Below are 20,808 nucleotides of genomic sequence, written 5' to 3' on the forward strand. Positions count from 1 at the left end.
GGACCTCCACACTGTTTTCCGGAGTGGCTGTACCAACTTGCATTCCCACCAACAATGTAGGAGGGATCCCCTTTCTCCACATCCTCTCCAACAATTGTTTCTTGCCTTGCCTATTAAGACAATTTTTAATAATTGTTGGACTTGATTCCTTCTTCGAAGTAGGGGCCCATCTACTCTTCATGTGGAATACTTTTCACACTGATGTCCAAGGGGCAGAGTCAAGGTCTAAGTCATGATTACCCCAATAGTAGAAGTAAACACACAAAGCGGGATGAGTTTCAAAGGCTACTTTAAAAAAAAATCACATTTTATTCTTCTTTGATTTGGTTGAACATCCAGATGATACACAGTTCAAACGAGTACACAATGAGAAGTCCAGTTCCCTTCAACCTCATCCCACAACAATCTAGCTTTTCTCCAGAGACAATCATTGTTATTGTTTTGCTTTACTGTCCTGAAGATGGCCTATTAGAGGCTCCTTTTAAAAATACTCTTTTACACCTCCTGATAATATCAGGTCATGACGCTCAAATGTTTCCCACCAGTGAAAGGTATCTGGACCCCTTTTGGCAAGAGGGATGGGTATAACCTGAGATTTTCTTTACAGGGTGACAGAGCCTCACAACCACCCTGAAAGATAGTACAACCAACCCCATTTTCCAGATGAGGAAGCCTGTGATTCCAGAAAATTGTGATTGGCCTGGTTCAACGAGTTGTTACTGGTGGAATCAGAGTCCCCACCCAGGCAGCCTGATCCCTTGGCCTTATTTTTTCCACCATCCAGTGTTGCTCGACGTACCCAGAGGTGTCTTTGGCACCCGTTAGTCTTCTCCAGTAAGGGTGCAAATGGGTTTTCTTCTTTTGCAATCATGCTCCCAAACAGCTTATAAGAAAACGTCAGTATTATCCTAGCAAAATCCAGAACTCCAACAAAATAGGTGTTTCATGAATTCAGACAGACACACAGACCCACAAACCTTCAGCTTCCCTGCCCAACTTTGACATCAGGTTTAATGTTTGTCACCATTCACAAGTTCTCTCGGGAGGAAGCCCTACTTACTTCTTCCATTCAGCCACGGTAAACATAGTGAGTGGGAGGGTGATTCAAGGCAGACTTGCCCAAAGTGCCAGGCAATTGTTCATCATTGTTGGGGGTTCGTATCAGCAAACTTGCCATTTTTGCCCCCCTCAGTGCACCCCGTTTCATCTCTGAGGTAGTGCGACCGGCTACAACAGCTCTGAGGCAGCCGATGTCAGGGACTCTCTCGGTTTCCAGTTTCACTGTTTTGAGCATTCTTACTGGTGCACACCCTGATTTGGTTATATGTGGCCCAATTTCTTTGCAGCCCTCTGTGCATTTGACCATGATGGACATACTACATTTATTTTAGAATCATTTTTTCAATAGTGATCATAAATAGTTTCTGCAGCATTACTAGAAGGACACGTTATTCCCCATTTGTATTACTCTATCACTTTGAACTATCATTAATAATTGGTTTGCATTATCTGTATGCTACTACCCCCAATTCTCTAAGGCTATTTAATAACTTGGCATTAATTTTAGTCCATGTACATACTTCTGAAAATAACAAAGGAGAGAAGTACTGGAGATTCCTTCAAGCATTAGCATAGCGTGTGTATCCACAAAGAATGAAGCGTTCTGCTATTTATCCCTGATCCTGCTACAAAGTAACATTCCTTATAGCTCTAAATGGGCACCTAAAAATTAAAGTCCATTACTATCAATGTATATAGGATGTACTCTCTTTTCTTTGTTATGTTAAAAGCACAGAAACATGTCTGACCCTGATTAATGTTTCTCATGATTAGAATGAATAGGCGTTTAAGTTGCTTTGTAACTGTATCAAAGTTTGTTGAAATACACTATTTTTTTCTCTTTTCTCAGTCATGTAAGAAAGAGCATGCTTGAGAGTAATATTCCTCATATGCAACATTAAAACAGACTTGTATATAGCATCTCAGTTCTCCCCCTAGGAAACTTGCCTGAAGATAACAAGGGATTTGTCAAAGAAACTGCACACTGAAGTGCATGGGTGGTTGAGGCCGGGCATCGCTGGGGACCCATCTGCCTGGGCGTCCTGAGGGGAGAGGCAAAGACTGCCTTTACTATTGGAGCCAGACCGTTGACTGTGGTGGGAAAGCTCTAGTCTCTACACACAGGACAAAGCATTTCCAAGGATGCTCTTGTAGGATGTTCATACCTGCTGTTATGGACTGAGTGTTTGCATCTCCCCCTGCCCCAGCCCCCCCAAAAACTCATATGCTTAATCTCCAATGTGATGGTATTTGCAGGCGGAGCCTTTGACAGGTAATTAGGTTTAGATGAGGTCTTGAGGGTGAGGCCCCATAATGAGATGAGTGCCCTAAGAAAGGGAGACTAGAGCTTTTTCTCTGTCCACCTTGTGAGGACACCAGGAGAAGATAGCCATTTGCAAGCCAGAAGAGGCCCCTCAGGGGGAAACTGAGTCAGCTGACCCCTGGATTCTGACATTCCCAGACTCCAGAACCAAACTAAATAAACCTAATAAATAAATTCTTGTTGTTTTAGCCACCCCGTCTATGGTTTCTGTGATGGTAGCCCGAGCTGTCCAGGACAATTGCATACTTTAATGCTACTCTAATATTGAAATTTTGACTTATCCTCTTAGCCCTTTACTCAGTGTTACTGTTTGCCAGACAGCCTGTCAGGTCAAAAGTCCTCATGATCTTCCCTGGAAACAGTTTCTTCTCTAATATCTCCAAGTTCAAAGATTGAATCCTGGTAGATTCCCCTAACCAGGAGTATTTAGTGTTTTTGTTTAAAATTACATTTCCTTGATAATTTATTCATTACACTCAATCACCAACACTATCTTAAAATTCTTTCTTTTCCCTTGTCTGTGTGTCTCCATTAGAATCTTAACCCTGTGAAGGTTAGGACTTGTTCTCTTTTGTCCCTCAGTGCATTGCAGTGGTCTGCTAGCACAGTGCCCAGCACCAAGAGGTGCTTATGGATGACCGAGTGAGGAGCACTGCCCGGATGTGAAGGTCAGTATGTGAGAGAACCTCTGAGTCAGGACTTACTGGGTCCTTGAAAAGAGCGAAGGAATTCTTTGGATGGTGTTTTTCCCAGGGTGTCTCTTTCCATCCTCTTCTCGATTCCTTGTCTGGATACTGTCAAACTCATTTCCTTGCTTTGCTTTAAATTGACCATTCTAAACTGACCTGTGACAAGAAGACTGAACTAATAAAGTGGATTCCCCAGAGCTTCTCTGAAAGAATTGAAGGAAGATATTGAGGAACTGCTTGGCCAGATTGGTAATCTTAAACAGATTATAATTTAGGCTCAGAAGCAAGAAGAAATCTAGGGCAGACCCATAAGATTATGGTCTCTCTACCACACTAGGATCATTCAACACTGACATATAGGAAAGAGGGAGAAAAGATTTCTCCAATAGGCAATTAAGAGCCCTAAATAATTGCCTTACATTATGATGTAAATTTGCATGCAGATAAGAAGAAAAGTGTGGGTGGAGCATATGTAGATTTTCATAATGTATTTGATAATTCGATTTTCAGTGGAGTATCCCAATGATTTTCTCCCTGGGGAAAAGAGGATGATTAGTCACAGCTGGGGAACCAACTTAAAAATAGGAAATGAAGGGTATTGTAAACAGACGATTTAGAATGGGGAAGTAGAAAGGGAGCAATGTTCAAGTCCTGCTTTTAATCAGACTCCTTATAAATGAATTTTAGTGTCTACATTTGTGAATAACATAAAACTTCTTTGGGTTGGAAGACAAACTAAAAAAGAGACAAATGCAGAAAGTTCACAAATTGGTGTTAAGTAGAGATACACATGGCAACTGGGACAATGGAGAGGTTTTAGGTAATAGCAAAACCAGATGTTTATCAGGAGTTTACCATGTACTGGCCCCTCTTCTAAGCACTGGCATCATTATTTTACTTAGATTTATAATCACCATAGGAAGTTAGTGCTATGATTATCCTCATTTCATTAATGATGGACATCAGATAGTTAGTTTGCTCAGGATTACACAAATAGCAAATGGTGGAGCTGGATTTAAGCTAGGGATCCTGACTCAACACTTGTGTGCCTTACCATCACTCTGGGGGACCCATCAAATATGTAGAAGATAAAGGAATAGAAACTAGGAAAGAGACTAAAGATCCAGAAACCATTCAAAGAGGAAACTTCAAAGAAGAAAGTAAAAAAAAAAAAAAGTTGTGAAATACCAAACCAAATGTTGTCCTATTGTCCTATATTATAATTAGGATGCATTTACGTCTGCATTTTTGTGGGCAGTTCTAGTCAGATTAATTTAAGTTAGAACCAACCAATAGAAGAAAATTCGTGATAAATATGGCAAAAGAGATGAAAATGAAAGTTTGGGAGAAAGACTTTATTTTAAAGATAAAGTGTGAGAAAAGGCTGAGATGAAGACCTATGACATCATAACTGGCCAAGTAAATATGGGACATGATGCCCTCATTTAGTAATAAACCCAGGGCGTTTTTACCCCCAGAGTTGGTGTGGGTGGGATATATGATATATATTGCTGTGTTTAACAAATTACTAAGAATAATTATAAGAACTTTTGAAAATAGAAGCAGGTGCAGCCTACAGGAGTGATGCCAAGGAGGATAGTCATGGGCCTTACCAAGCCAAGCGTTTCTTGAAAAAAAAAAAAAATGAAGAGAGAGAGAGAGAGGGAGAAAGTGCACTGAAGTGGTCAACTGTGGCTTTGAAGTCAGACAGACGGAGGCTTAAGTCCTTGCTCTCCAGTTCACTGAGAAGTTATTTAATCCCTCTGAGATGCGGTTTCATCACCTGCCAACTGTAGATAATCATACTTCACTGGGCAATTGGGCCTGGCGCATAATTGGCACTGAAAAGATGTTGGCCGTTACCATGATTAAGATGACCCATGTATGTCTGTGTGATGTGCTCCCCAAGCCCTTTCTCTTCCATGAGGCTGAAGGTTGTTAAGGGTTTCAGGTGGATTTTACCCAGAGCTGAGGTTCTTCGGCTCAGCTCTGAACTTCTGTTTATATCTCTGTATGGACGAGGGGACATCTCCCTGACCTCCCTGAATCTTGGGACAATACATACTTTTGTGGCCTTCTCTTGCAAATTAGAGCAGCTTACCTATTTATTTCTTGATTCCCTTTTCTTAACAGCTTATAGTTATGTAGTCGTCTCCTATGTATCTCTTCTGAATTTTGGTTTTGGTTGCTTGGTTTGTTTTGATGATCCTTTTATGCCCATAAGGTGAAAGGAGAAGGACAATGTGTGTTTGCCTCTCTTGTGGAGAGTGGACTCTTTTTGTCTGCCATCTCTTATCTCCTAGATTGAGAACCCTTGAGTCCAGGGACCAAACATATTGCGAGTAACAAAAACAAGCATTCTCAAAGAAGCCTTCTGCGATGGAAATGACAAGCTGAATCAAAGACAAAGTAGAGTGTGTTTATTATGACTCACATGTTGTCCTAGAACTTCTGAGTCCCTGCTCCATTTTGTTTAAATCAAGCGTGTCAGGTGATCCGGCCACAAGGACTTAGTGTGACACTAATGTGCATTTTGCTGAAACAAGGTCAGCAGTCAGGGCTGGAAGCTGCACCCTAGGGAATTCAGCTGTGACAGTGGCCCACCAAATTAGAATTTAGGAAATTATTTCCTAAATTTCAACAACATTTCTCATTTCTGGGCAATGTCATTTTTTTTTAATCTTATTTTTTTTTTCCATTTGCCTTGTGAGTAGGTGACTCTTTTTCAGTTGACAACAGTGAGGAGTTGACTGAAGAGAGAAACAGGAAGAAAGAAATTGTCCAGAACTTTGAAATTATATATTTCCACTTCTATTATATTTATAATTTCAAAGAAATAGAGAAATAGTTTGAAAAAGGGAGCACCGGCCAAAAAAAATTTACAATGAAAAGCAAATAGTTGATTAGAATTTGAGATTATGACCATTACTTTATTTGTTATTTTTGTAAGCTGACATCCACCTTAAAGACATAACTTTGGAAAAATGTATAAAATTAGAAACACATTGACAATAAAGCATGTTCACCCTGTCCTCTTAATTTTTACCTCAGCTTCAAATTTTCTGGCTACAGTCACACACACACACACACACACACACACACACACACACACACACAAGAAAAGAAATGTCATTGAAGAATAACATAGTTTTGCTTAATCTTTCAAACTTCTTTACATGCTTTAGATGGCATCTACCTGGAGCCTGGGGCCTGCCAACATAGACACCTTGAAACTGAAGCTTTGACATGTCCCGCAACACTGTTTTCTGAGATGGAATCCACTCAGAAATGCAGTCAACATCCATGTTTGCTTTCAATTAAAAAAAAAATAAGTTAATTTAAAAAAGGATGTTTTTAATCAACTAGGGAAATATATCAGAAAATTTCAGCTACATATTGAAAGTTACAGAGAAAGAGACAGAAAGAGGGAGAGAGAGAGGGAGGGAGAAAAGAGGGGGTGGAGAGGGGTATCATGGGGACTGAGATGTGCGTATTAACGAGACTCGGGACAGCTGCATTTATAGCTGTGTTACCCAATGCATGCAACTATGTTTCTCCTTATCCTTCACAGTTACTAAGGAAGTTGCCAAGGTCGCCCATTACCCTTGTCTTTTTAAGGCTGGCTTCGAAGTATATTAGGTACACCTCATATCCAACAATGACAGAGGGGACGGATAAAAAGGAGGGCTGTCTATTCAGAGGTGCTGAATCTAATCTTTTGTCAAACGATGTAGGCACTATATTCTGGGTGAAACCTTTGTCAACTGAGGCAAAATGCCTGAGCATTTGCTTTAAAATTTTTTACATGTAGTATTTAAAATGAACGTCCATTTTGGAGATTAGATGAAGTTGTTAGGTGTTCTCCAGCACTGAAGGAAGGCTCCAGAGTGACCCCGGGCTGCTTTCCTCGCTCAGGGCACCTACTTTGCAAGTTAAGTTCAAATTCCAGTTTCCTTGTTCAACTTGCACACCACTCAGAAGTTGACTGCAAAGCTTTTTTTTTTCTCCTCTCTCTCTCTTCCCTTTTTGTTTTGCCTTGATTTTAATCATCTAATTAAAGAATTCTGGATATGGATTAACTTCTTTCCTTCCCTCCCCATCCCCCCAGCTGTTTTGACTGCCAGGGACTAAGCACCACAGTGCTTTGATGGATTTCCTATTTTGATGGTAAAATCTTTGTTTTTCTTACAAAAAAGATTTTCTCTGCTTCTAATAAAACTCTAATCTTGCCCTTCTGACTCCTCATTCCCTGCATCCCTTCCTTCCATGTTTCAGGAAGGAGCAATTAAGCAATCCTGTCATGTTTCTTCTGAAAGTAGCAAAAAAAGTGTCTTTAAGGCCGCTTGTGCTGCGTCATGACATAAATGCCTTTCTACACCACCCAAAGCATTCTGAGTTAAGGCAGGAAGCCTGATTCTAAGCCACTATTGAACTAATCCCTGGAAAAACAGAAGTGTGGAAGAAGGGAAGAGCACTGAAGGAAAACAAACTTTTTGAGTAAAAAGTCCAGTCTTTCTTCCTGTGTATAGTTTAAAAGTGCTGACTCACTGGAATAAATTTGAGGTTCAGGTTACAATTTTCTTATAGTGGATTTTGTGATTAAACTCATTGAATAAACCCTTCAATGTTTACGTGGCATATATGTGGAGATTAAATTCTGCCCACTCCCCCACATTCTCATCTATCAAAACCATTGCTATCTGATTTCTTTTTGCTAAAGGCCCCTGGAAACACATCTGCCTTGGAATTCTGAGCACTTCGGCAGCTGCGGGAGGCCTGTATTCCTGGGCCCTGAGGTGCACCGGGATCGCAGCTCCAGAGAGCCCAGGAAAAGCGGCATTCCACTGAACATAAGGCCCACACCCATGCCACACCTTCAGAGACAGGAGGGAAACAGAGCTAAGGTTTACCAAGGGAAAAAGGGGATCCCCTTTCCTTCCCCCTACCGTATTTCCTTCCTCAGGTGGGGTCGGGCCGCCATTACTGTTTTTCCTGATGACAGGAATATGGCGCTTGACCTGCTCTTCTCTTTTTCAAGACTCAGTAAAAGGTTAGGAGACATTTCTTCTGGGAGTGGGGGCCGTTCCTGACACCCACACCTATCCACCTCTGACTTTCAGACCTTAGTCTTCTCCTTTTTATCCTCTCCTTGTACCACCTTTTTGGCTGGACTCTCTACCGAGTGGGCACTACTCCTCCTAGCCACTGGACTCCAAAGAGACGACTCTTTGTAGCATCCCGTCTAGCACTTAGGAGATGCTAAGTGAGCAAACAAACTGTGAGAGCCCACGGAGCTCTTCTGACTCCCTGACTGAGCCAGGAAGCCCCATTTATGCTGAGCCAGACAGAGCAAGCCTAATACTTCTTAAAACAGGAGATACGTTGGAGGAGGGGGAGGAGGAAAACAATGATAGAAGTGGTCTCCTGGTAAACAAAGTGAGAGCCTTTGTAAGGGCCAACAAATAAAAATAATCTGGGAATCTCTGTTTTACTGGAAACTGAGTGTTTTCAACCCAGATTCGGGGCTGGCTTGTTTTATCACTGTGAGCCAATCACAGATGCAGTCGTGTCAGTTTCTGCATGTATTTTTCCCTTCCAGTTCTGTGCTGGAGTTGAAGCCATCAAAATGCTAGTATGATCTATACCAGTCGTCTCCAAAGTTTTTAACTGTGCATTCTATGAGTAAAAAATTTATCAGCCCACATCTCCTCTTTCTACATAGCTATAAATTATATGCATGCACTACTACTTGGCTAATGCATCATGCACATTATAAAATATTACTCATATAAATTAAAAGATGAGACAAAAATATAAATAGAAATTCCAGCATTTCTTTTCAGGTCTGGACGGATCATTGTTGCATCCTCCATGGCTGGCACACCCCGGTATGGAGGTCACTGCTGTATCATGACCTTCTCCCACTTTCCTCAGTGTGACTTAATGATTTGGTCAAAGTCAGAGCATGGAGCTGTGGGCTACTTATGCTTCTCTCTGCCTCAGTTTACCTCTCCTGATGATACAGCTTTGTTTATCTCACAGAAATACAAAGATCAATGGATGGTACACTTGACCCTAAAAGTGAGGTCATTTGTTTGGTATATTGTGTATTAATTCCTTCTAACCTGTACTGTTTTCTGGGAAAATCTTATTTCATTGAATCATGTTGATTCTTCCATTAAAATGGTGCAAATGAGGGAGTCATTTTCATCTTTGAATCGTGGAATTCTGGCAGTTGTAGGAATCTTAGTTGTGACCTCTAGCCTAGTTTTTACCCAGTGACACAGGGAAAATGAGCCATAAAGACGATAGGAGATTTCTTGATATGGCAGATAATCCTTGTTGCCTGCAAAACTGACCTTTCCTCCTTTTTTCTAATTTTGTTTACCCTCTTCTGAGTGGCCACATGCTTGAAGGCAGGCTGGGCTCCCTCTTCTGCCCCAGGGAGTGTATCTTGATTAGGCTAAGTCAGTCACGGAAATTGTATTCATGAGCCTTGCTAAGTGATTGGGTTTATGCTTAGGCACAGGGCATGGTCCGCCCAAACTTCTTAGAAATTTCTTTCAGTTTACAAAAGGGAGACAACTGGTAGATATTTCTTTGTTTTCTCTGGATCTCATGATCTATGCGTGACGTGGATCCTTCAAGTAGCCACCTGAGGAGTACGGAGGGACAACCTGTCCAGGATGCATGGCAGGGTAGAGACATGGTCACCAGTCACAGAGCTGTCAACTTCAACACAGTGGGGCTTCCATAACTCTGGGTTTTGTGAGATGAAAAATAATAAATGCCTTCATGGCTTATACCACTGTTAGTTGCATTTCCTGTTATTTGTAGCCAGATGCATTCTAACTAAAACACTTATACAAGGGGGTTAGAAATGGCACAAGAATCCAGAACTTTAAAATAGCAAGTAATATCCTGCTTGGTTTTTATTTACAAATAGCAGCTGAAAAGAATTAATTCATCCTGCATGGGAAGGGCAGTTTGTTCCTTTCATTTTAGGAACTTTAGTCTCTGTATACTTAGAAAGTTCTGGAAGAATATAAAATTATTTGATATAGGAATGTTCTTCTTCTTTGTGTCTACTGAATGTTTGACTCTGATGACATCTTGATGGGTTTCTTCTGAGAAAACATATTTAGTTTTTAATATTGAGCTTCCCATTCAGGGATACCCGGTTACAGTACAAATTTCATCTACTGGCAAATAAAACTTGCCTACGGAGGCCCCGGGCCAACAGTCTCTCAGTGAATTAGTGGCAAAACGCCTGAGTGTGGAATCGGGGTGGTTGTATGTTCAAACTAAAACTCCATTTGCCGCTGGTCCAAGCTGCCTTTGCTGCTGCTGCTTAGTGGGGACACTCAGAAATAACCCAGAAGCTTATAAAGGTAATGAGTGGTTTCAAATCACCCATAGACGCCCATAGTAAATGGAAAGCTTTTGTCAACATCTTTAATGGCTTCAGTTGGTAAATTATTAACAGAATATATGTGGAGTCCTCAGCATTTCAAATACATTTCCTTTCTGAACAGGAACATTGGAGAACACTGTCTCTCCTGCCAACTTGCAAGCTGCAGGTGCCTACTCTCCCTCCCGTTTCCCTTCCTCCCTCTCTCAGGTGGTGTGGAGTCTTCTTCTCTTACTCAAGGGGCTTCTCCTCACACGGCTGAGGGCTCTTCGCTTCTCATGCATGCTTACCCTTGTCCAGGCCCTGTCATGTGATTAGTTTCATTCCATTCAACTCCTTTCCTGGTATGTGGGGGAAAGATCACAATTTGAAAAAAAAAAAAAAAAAAAAAAAAGCAAAACTGGATTCCGGTTAAGAATCTGCCACTTACTAACTTATTAACTTTTAGTAAATCGCTTAACTTCTCTCAGCCTTGTTTTCTTCACCTGTAAATCGGGAATAGTCCACGTCCACGGGGACTGTTGTCTGCTTCTCATATGTGTCAGAATCAAGTGATCCTCGTGGAGAGGCTGTGAACCTCATGATTCTCAATATTTACAAATTTTATTGCTCATGTTGATATTTTTCCTTCAAAGGAGGTTGACACACAGCCACTCAGATGTTCCAGTTCTGACTGACTCAGTAGGCTGTAAGAACAAGTCCACATGCCAATGAGTGGACTGACCCATTTGATACATTTGCTGGAAAATATAGAGTGTGTTGTGGTTTTTACACTGATGAACACTGAGAAGCTGATCCTCTTGTTATTCACAGCAACACTTCCTTACTTATACCTGGTGTGCTCGGTAATGTCCATATGCTGGGCATATTCAGTATTCAAGGTAGAAAGGGGAAAGAGTAGAGGAAGGGTGAGTGGGAGAGACAGATCATACTTTAACAAGATTTTTTTAAGAACAGTAGCTATTACATTGTTATGATTGTATATGTGGGTCAGGAGACACTATCTTGAATCGAAGACAATAAAATCTGTGGTCTATACCTGTCAGTGACTTGATGACACTGGGCAAAATATGTAAATTTTCCTCATCAATGAGATGGAAATGGGAATCGTACCTACCTATGTGTACATAGGGTTGCTGTATTAAATGGGATAATACACAAAGTAACTAATGCTCGATGACGATGTCTCCTGTATGTGTGTGTATGTGTGCACATGTGTGCATACTTTCATATTACCCAGTTTTTGGTGCACTGAGAAGCTGCACGTTGAACTGATCCCTTATTGATCACTTATAAAATCACAGTCCTAGGCTGTGAGGCAATAAACTCTCAGGTGCTTAGAATCTAGATAAGAAATAGAGAAGACAAGGGCCCAGAAAATATGGAAGAGTATGGATGGAAAGTAAGTAAAGATGCTAAATACAGACCATCATTGGCTGTGAATCCTGAACAGAACACGTTCCCTGAGACCTGAAAAATTCACAGAAGTTGTGCCTCTTAGGCTGGATTGTGGAGAAGGGCTATGTTTTGAATTGGGGAAGACAGTCCAGGTGTCAGATCATCGGAAGCAAGACGTGCCAAGGAAGCAGGAAGAAACCCAGACGAACAAGAACCGCCAGCAAGTGCAGACTGGCTGGGTAGCAAAGATTGGTTGAGCGTTCTTTTCATGGATGCCACCATTGGCTCCAACACCAATGGAGTCTACCTGGTCATTGCTCATAAATTCTTGCTTCTTAGGACAGCAGCTTTGATGAACAGTGCTTGGGGACAACTCATTAGTACGTGATATACACTGTGGCCTGGCCTTTCGCTTTGTAAAGAATTACCTGTTGGGGTGCCTGGGCGGCTCAGTCAGTTGAGTGTTGGACTCTTGATTTTGGCTCAGGTCACCCATGGTCTTGCAGTTGTGGGATTGAACCCCACGTCCGGCTCTGCGCTCAGTGCGGAGTCTGCTTGAGAATCTCTCTCTCCCTGTCCCTCTGCCCCTCACCCCTCCAAAATGAATAAATAAAATTAAAAAAAAAATTTACCTGTTGCTCAACAACACTTACTGGGTGGTTTTGGTGTGCTAGGCATCAAGGAAGGTTAGAAAGAAAGTAGAGAGCATGCAAGCTACCTGGCCAGATCATTCTAATTATGCACATGGGATAAAACACACATGTAAAGAGAAGCCATCTTGATAAAATAGGATAGCTGCATGTGTTAAGAAAGAATGTCTTCCTGAGAAACAGCATAATAGAAATAGAACACTGGGTGACATTCCCTGTTGTCAGCACAGGTGGAGTTGTTATGAAGTCGGTGTGTGTGCAGAGCAGCATTTGGGAAACCTGAAATCATGATTTGACTGTACTTTGCCTGCAGTGCAGAGGCCCGCTCAGTGTTGGCGAGCAGTCGGCATGCCGCACTATTTCCTGTTTGCCTGTCAGGTTACCCATCGTATTCTTATCTTGCTCTATCAAAGCAGGCATGATGTGTTCAATGATTTCTTCTTTTTAATCCTCTTGCTCGTCTTCTTTTTTAATTCATGGAATGTATGTCTCCACTTATTCCTCCTTAGCCTGACTCTTGGTGTAAGTTGGACGATTTCTCTGCCCCATGACTGATGATTCTTTCTCCTCAGGACTTTCACAGTGTTCTGGAGGAGGACCTCTGGATGCTCCCTGCTTCTTGCTACGTGTTTGGGCAGACAGCACCCCGAGAGGCGAGTTGGCTCCATCTGCGATTTGGAATTACGTGAAGAGAAAATATAAGGGGATACGAAAACCATGGTGACAATCTTGGAAAATGAGATTAAGTCACAGCTGTATAAGTTTTTTTATGTGCTCTTACACACAACTGATAGCAACAAAGAGAGCCACCTGTTTCCAGTCAGACACTGCCAAATCTTTCAGAAGGTGAGGAGGAAAGACCGTTGGGGGTGGTTCCAGAGAAGCTCCCACCGGCGTGAGCTCCCTGGACCAGGGACTGGGACTCTTTACTTCTGTGGCCTAGGACCACGCTCGACGTGTCTCAGGTGACCGCTTAGAGCTTTGTGGACATGAATAAATGAACAAAGTCCAAAAGGCCTTTATGGATTGGAGGTCGCTTCAAGCAGAGTCACAGTCTCTGAAGCCGAGCTTCCAGATTTAGCAGAGAATCATTTGGGCTCTGCATTGTCCCTGGACCCATCTCAGGTTCTGGTACTTTGGTGTTTCCTCTGGAACAAAACCACTGTTTAGACCTGAAACCACAAAGTGCCTGTGCGGCTTCTGCTCGAGAAATACTGTTGGTGGCTACAATGTCTTTTTCTTCCCAGAGTCTTCTTCTCTCATACTCCTTGCTATTCATATTAGACTTCACCTTAAAATACCTTCAGAATTTTAACATTTACATTTTTTATATGAATTACAGCACTTAGCATGTGAAGCATTCAAAATCCATACCTATTTATTTTCTGGGTAAAAGATGCATAATTTCTCCTAGGACTAAATAGAAAAAAAAAAAATAGAAGAAAATTCACATTGTAACTTTGTCATGGTAATGTCCTTGGGGCTATTGCTATTTTTAAGAAAAAAAAAAAGAAAGATCTGTTTGTCTCATGGTCTAAGTAAGAATGGACAGGGGATACAGGCACTTTCTTCGACTGCAAAGGAATCACAGTATGTGTCATTCAAACATTTTTTTCTCTCTCTCCTTTCTATCACCCAAAGAATAGAAGAGAACGAAACAAAAACTCTAAAAACAAAACAACAACTCACAACAGTAGGGGCATCGACAATGAAAACAACAATGAACATGAAGATTTAGGTGGAATGGTACCAAAATTAGATCAGCAAATGAGATTTGAGAATTTCATGTGGCTTATATAATTCTAAGGAAGAGAAGTTTTATATGTTGCTATCAAAGGAAAGTAGGAGAGGAAAAAAAGAAGAAAAGAGAAAAAAAGCAAAGCAAAGCAAAAGCTCTGTGTCTGGGCCACTCTTCTCAGCAGGGACACCATGAGCATTTGGGGTAAGGTGGTCGGTCATATTTTACAAATACAATAAAAAAATTCTGATAGAGACTGAAAATCGGTTGGATTCCTCTTGATTAATTGTACATTTTATCCCCACTTCCAAAATTCCTAATGTTTTAAACTTTTTTAAAAGAGGATTTCTTCCTGTTATAGTTTATAAATGTCTCAAAGTGTGGGTGTATGGCAAACCATTCCAAATTTACCCTCAGAGAAATATTCTTTAATTTTGACTGTTCCGGTTCTCCATTTGACTTTTGCATGAGAATCCTCAAGCTCTCTCTGCTCTTCTGGCTTTAAACACACACTCTCTCTGGGTAAACTAATTCATACTCATGGCTTCATTGCTGTTGATGGCCCAGTTTTTACACCCGTCACTGACATTTCAACTACTCTTCAGCCCCATATTGTAAGCAGGGGTAAGAAATCTGAATTTAGACCTATTTTCCTCATCCAAGAAAAATAGGATAAAAATCGAACTCAACTACTTTTCTCTAGCTCTTTTAATAAAGTCAATGACACCATCATTTATTGAGTTTCTTTTTTTTTTTTTTTTAAGATTTTATTTATTTATTCGACAGAGAGAGAGACAGCCAGCGAGAGAGGGAACAGAAGCAGGGGGAGTGGGAGAGGAAGAAGCAGGCTCATAGCGGAGGAGCCTGATGTGGGGCTCGATCCCAGAACACTGAGATCACGCCCTGAGCCAAAGGCAGACGCTTAACCGCTGTGCCACCCAGGCGCCCCATTTATTGAGTTTCTTAATTTCACAAATGTGAGTGTCTGTTTTATACCGATTATACTAAGTTCTAGTATCAAACAGGCAGAGTCCCCAATCTCATGGAGTATTATAGTCCAGGGGTAGAAACGTACTAGTAAAATAATCACACAAACGTATAATGACTACTAGAGATAAAGGCCATGGACAAACTACAGATTCTTACAAGTGAATAATATAAATACCTCAGTAAAAATGACTTTCAAGCCTGTATTTCCTTTACTCCCATATTTAATCAGTCACTGAGACCTATTGGCTGCACCCCTATTTTTAAAGTTGCGGCTCTGTTGGGGGCCTTCTATTTCTGACATTCGGATTACTCCAATTGCATCCTCACTGGACTCTGTCTACTGCAGACCATCAGCATAGAGTTGCCATGTTAATATTCTTCGGTGTTCATTCTATCACATCACTCTCCAGTTTGAGTATCGTCAGTGGTCCGCTAAAGCCTATGGAATCAACTTCAGGCAGATTTCTTTGCCTAAATGCTTTCACTGGACTCATTCAAAACATTTCTCTCACTACCTCCTGATTCAGCTTTACTTGTGCTGTTCTCCACACCTAGTGCTGCCTTCCTTCTCTTCATTAACTTGCTATTTCTTGAAGTCCATGATTTTCAAATCGTGAACCTTGAAGGGAGGGGAAACATAGGGAGGAGTATGGGAAGTGTAGAGGGTGAGAGCTGGGCTCTGTTCTTACGGCTTTACATTGGATTTCTGTGCAAGATTTCACTGGAAGAAAAGGGTTCCAACGTGAAAAAGCACTTGAAGATCTATGTAGCATTGAAGTTTCCAATTAAGACTCATCTTTTCCCAGGAGTTGTTCCTTTCTTTACTAAGCCTTTCTCTTCCACATTGACTTTTCCCTCTACCCTCGACACTGTGCTCCTGGGTGTGATGCACTTGCTTACCTATTGCCTTGCGTTGTACTTTTAATAAATTGGCCTCCTTGAACCCTATCTTTATACTTCTTTTGCATTCCCCTGGTATGTGCTTTATCTTGGTATAAATGGGTGAATAAACCAACAACACGTGAATACTCAATGGTTATGTTAGCTAGTGGAAAATTTCTGTTTCTAAAATTATGTTTTCAATCTATTCTCCATTTTTGGCAACAAAGTAAATAGAAATAATATCAAAAGTGACATTCTCCCTGGGTTCTCATGCTATATGAGGGTGAATCTACATAGATGGTTAAGAAATAAAGGTGAGAGAGGGCTGGTGAGAAGATCTGAGAATGTTCTTTCTGAAACTCCTCATTCACTGGGATTGACCTCCTGCCCTGCTCTGTCCTCTTCACTCCCCCCAAAGTTTACATGGGCCTATTGGCTAATCTGTGACATGGAGTTTCAAACTTTGTATCTTACTTCCCTTAGGTCAGAATGGAAATCTCTTGTAAGTCCAAGGTCTAATTTGGTCAATTGTAATAATATGAGTTTAATTGGATCACAAATATTGTTAGCACTTATTATTCAAGCCTATTCCTGAACTATGAGAGGACACTGATCTATCCCAAATTCCCAACTGGGAACAAACAACAAAGAGAACAAGTCCCTGCAGTGGCTTCTCCACGGAGCCCAAAAACCCACATCTGATAAGCTATGTAATTTGCTATAGCAATTTGTGCCAAAAATAAAGGCACACTTTTGCAGAGTTGCACATTTCTAAGAAAAACCGAACTCCGCCTCATGCTAATCCAGCTCCTTTTCTTTCTCTTTCGAACTTGATGTTCATGGCTAAAATATACCAGGTTGCGTCTTAGTCCCATACATCTATTCTGCTGGCGGCCCTTGGCCAAATGGCGAGGCCCATCCACTCCCAGTGCCCCCAGGCCTCTCTTGCTGTCACACTGAAACATGAAGGGTGAGCAAAGGCAACAGCAGTGGTCTGTTTTACAACACCCCAATAACATGATGTCTTTAACAGCACAGCAGATTCTTGGCTGATGGCCCTGGTTAAAGGAAGAGAGGCACAGAATCTTCGAAGTCATCAATTTTAATGAGCACTGCAACTATTCCAGTGAACTAGATCCCTTTATTTTTGTTTGCTTGACAAAGAAACCTGATACATCCAAGACATTTATTCCTTTTTAGTTCAGCACCAGGACAGGAACTCGTTTTTTTCACCACCAGTATTAAGCCCCCAGTGGTGATAAAAATTCCTGTGCAGAGTTTTGGAGGCAAAGAATAAAAGAAGCTACAAGGGGTGAGGGGAGCCCCCCCAAAATACAAACTTCTGAAAAAATTCAGACTTTTGTTGGCTCAGAGGTTAAACGTGAATTGTTTAAGTTCCCTTTCAAAGTTGGAGTCGGCCTACGTATTTCATAAGCTTGAATAGTTTTGTGGAAGTTAAAACAGAAATAAGAAATTTCATCTGCATTTTCAAAGGCAAGGAATACTCAGTGCTGTTTGGGGGGTGTTTGTGTGTGTGTGTGTGTAAGAAATGAGCAGATAAATAAAGCCAGAAGCAGATGAGAATTTGCCTAATTTATTTACAACTTAATGAATTAAAATATTTTGAAGGAATATTCTGAATTTTCTGGGCAAGTCACACTGGCGGTACTAAGTAATTCCTAAGGTTCATAGTGAGATAAACAACAGGTAAATTGCTCGAGATGTTTGTGTATCAGAGAAAACAACAACCTGGCTTTTGCTTCTAATCTTTTTCATCTTTGTGCAAACTCGCTGAACTCTCATTCCAGATCTGAAGGCAAAAGGCAGGCATTTGTTTTAACTCCTTAAGTAAACTCGAGTTCTAGAATCGTTAAAGTTGAAAGTCCTTGTACAATCGCTAAATTACACTGCTCATTAGTAAGGGATTCATAGCAAGGACAAGCTCTGCCATTGCTTATGAATTTTTCAATCAAAAGAAAAATCCTCCTCTTCTCTGTTAAAAAATTCTTTAAGTACAGGGGAAAAAAACAACTCAGAAAAAAATTACGCAAATGGCAAGGTAGTGACAGGGCATCTATCAAAGTGGCTCTGGAAATTCCAATTTTTAAAGTGCTATAAAAATATCATTATTAATGATGATTGACTGGGTTTTCAGAGCCAAGAGATTTCAAGGCTGCTAAGTTAGAGTGTAGTGCAAAAGCGGGGGTGCTAAAATGGCTTCAGGGTTCCCTCACTTTGTTTCTTCATTGATTTTTAAGTAACATGTGAGCACACTCAAATTGATGATTTTCATTTTGAATTAGTTTGGCCTCTGTCATGGAGAGACTTCCATCTTTTCCTGAGTGTCAGTGTCTAATTCATCTTCATCAAGTCCCCAGCAGGAAGATTTGGATCTTATTACTTTTTGTTTTACAGTTTTATCCTTTACAGGAAATTGGGACACGGAGAAAAAGTACCCGCTTTTTCAGTAAACTTACCCAACGGGAGAAGAAGCACCTTCCCCCGTGGACCTCATCGAAACTCCTGGATGGGGCCGTCCCAGGAGGTGGGAGAGTTGAGACCATAATCCAGTACTCCCTTGAGATGTTTTTTTTTTGTTTGCCTGTTTGTTTTTGTTTCTTTCAGATTGCTGAAGAGTCTTAGCTCCCGGTCTTTGTAAATTGGATACCTTGTACCTGTGGTCTTTATGGACCTAGATGTTCTCTCCATTTTACAGATGGGGAGGTTAAGCCTAGAGAAAACACATTACAGGACTGGCAAAACTGTATTAGGTTTCGATATGGGTAACTGTTCCCGGGAAATTCTTCGAGTTTTGCACTGTTTTCAGTCACTGCCAAGACTGGGGAAAATGACAAGGATGGTTTAGTAAAGCGTAACTAAAATGTGCTTGAAGAACCTTACAGAAAGATAGTCTTGTTTAGTGTTTAGATAAGGCCCAAGGTCCAATTTGGGGAACTTCTTTAAGGACGCAGGGAAAAACATGTCAACACTGACAAACCAATTTTTGACTGAGCAAAAATCAGTCTTTTCCTTTCTACCCCTGAAAGCTTCTTAACTCTCAACCCTCTGTTTTTAGCTGCGAGCCTTGCTGCACCGGGTCTGAAGACTCATGCATTCTCCAGGCCTCTGCGAAGACACCGGTTTGTCCTTTGACCATGTGCCAAAGATGGAAAAAAAGAAGAGCTTCAGCAACTGTGAACCAGGAAATTTTTTGTTTGTTTGTTTTTTTAAAACGAGATTTGCCAACCTTGCCAAGAAATGTTGTCTAAGTTACAGACTGTCAGTCTTTATAATCACTCTTCCTTCTTTTTCTTTTCTGAATCCCGCATTTTCACGGAGGGTAGATAATCTTTGGCATTATCCTCATTGGCTCAGCTTAGCTCTCAGTCCCTTGGGGTCCTGCTGACTCCAGAAACTTTCAACTTCTAAATCCAGGGCTGGCTCACCCAGGAAAGGAAAAGGCAAATTGAACAATAAAATTCAAGCTGTAGCTTCCGTTGTGACTCAAGAGCAGAAAATGTTTTTAATGTCCAAGAGCACATAAGTGCCATTAATCACCAAGAATTTATTATTTCTCATTGAGGGCCCCAAAGAAACACCATTTTGCCCAACTCCCTTATTATCTGGAATTTGAAAAGCTTTTCAAAACTAATTACCTGATTGAATATTTACCTAGGGTTGAGCACTTCAGAAGTTCTTTCATAGAAATTATATATGCCAAAAAAGAGAAAGTAGCATTTTTTCTTCCTTTCTTTTTCATTTCTCCCTTGTGTTTCTCTTCCTTTCCTTAGTGACCCTTGCTGTGTCAGCCTTTCTATGCATGATCAGTTCCCTGTGATCTATGGAAAACTCCCACCTCAGGAATCTGAAGCCTGTGGTAAGTCTTTTTAGTTTTTGAGCCCAGGCTATGGATAATTTTTGTTTTGAGAAAGCCTTAGAGGCTTGTAATATAGTCACATTTTTTTATTTTTTGAACTGCATAAATAAGTTAGACCTTCTTGGGGAAGGGATTTTTGCAGGCATAAGGTCAGGATACTTTTCTATTGTTTCTCTGAAATATTAAGTATTATTTTGGTGTTCACACAATAAATTGATAGGATCCTCCGTCCCTCCCTTCCTCCCTTCTCTTCCTTTCCTTTCCTTCCTCTTTCTTTTCTTTTTTCTTTTCTTTCTTTCTTTCTTTCTTTCTTTCTTTCTTTCCTCTTTCTTCCTTCCTTCCTCCCTCCCTCCCTCCCTCTTTTCTTTTCTTTTCTTTTTTCTTTTCTTCTCTCTTTCTTTCTTTCTTTCTTTCTTTCTTTCTTTCTTTCTTTCTTTCTTTCTTTCTTTCTTCTGATGTTCCTAGTGCAGTAAAGTGACATTGCAAGAACGTTATAAATTCATTTGTTGGAATTCTTAGACTACATTAGAATAGTTGATTTGGGGAACCTAAGTAAATATGTACCATAACCCATGTTTCTCATTTCACGTGGAAGAGAGCTGCATTTACCTTCATGCATAGAGGTCATATCAAAAGCTTATGTTAAGGGGCGCCTGGGTGGCACAGCGGTTAAAGCGTCTGCCTTCGGCTCAGGGCGTGATCCCGACGTTCCGGGTTCGAGCCCCACGTCAGGCTCCTCCTCTATGAGCCTGCTTCTTCCTCTCCCACTCCCCCTGCTTGTGTTCCCTCT

General features: G+C 41.0%; 1 long non-coding RNA gene across 4 annotated transcripts in view; it reads left to right on the forward strand.

The window, feature by feature from the left end:
* The window catches only part of LOC103663357, a 154,476-nt gene that overhangs the window by 102,540 nt on the left and 31,128 nt on the right, over nt 1–20,808 (forward strand). For all 4 annotated transcript variants that reach the window (XR_005834383.1, XR_005834381.1, XR_005834382.1 and 1 more), the window contains exons 4-6: nt 13,104–13,377; nt 18,572–18,686; nt 19,218–20,018. This is a non-coding gene — a long non-coding RNA (uncharacterized LOC103663357). The remainder of the gene's footprint in view (nt 1–13,103; nt 13,378–18,571; nt 18,687–19,217; nt 20,019–20,808) is intronic.

The sequence above is a fragment of the Ursus maritimus genome, unplaced genomic scaffold (genome assembly GCF_017311325.1).
Source record: "Ursus maritimus isolate PB19 unplaced genomic scaffold, ASM1731132v1 scaffold_13, whole genome shotgun sequence".
Lineage (NCBI taxonomy): Eukaryota > Metazoa > Chordata > Mammalia > Carnivora > Ursidae > Ursus > Ursus maritimus.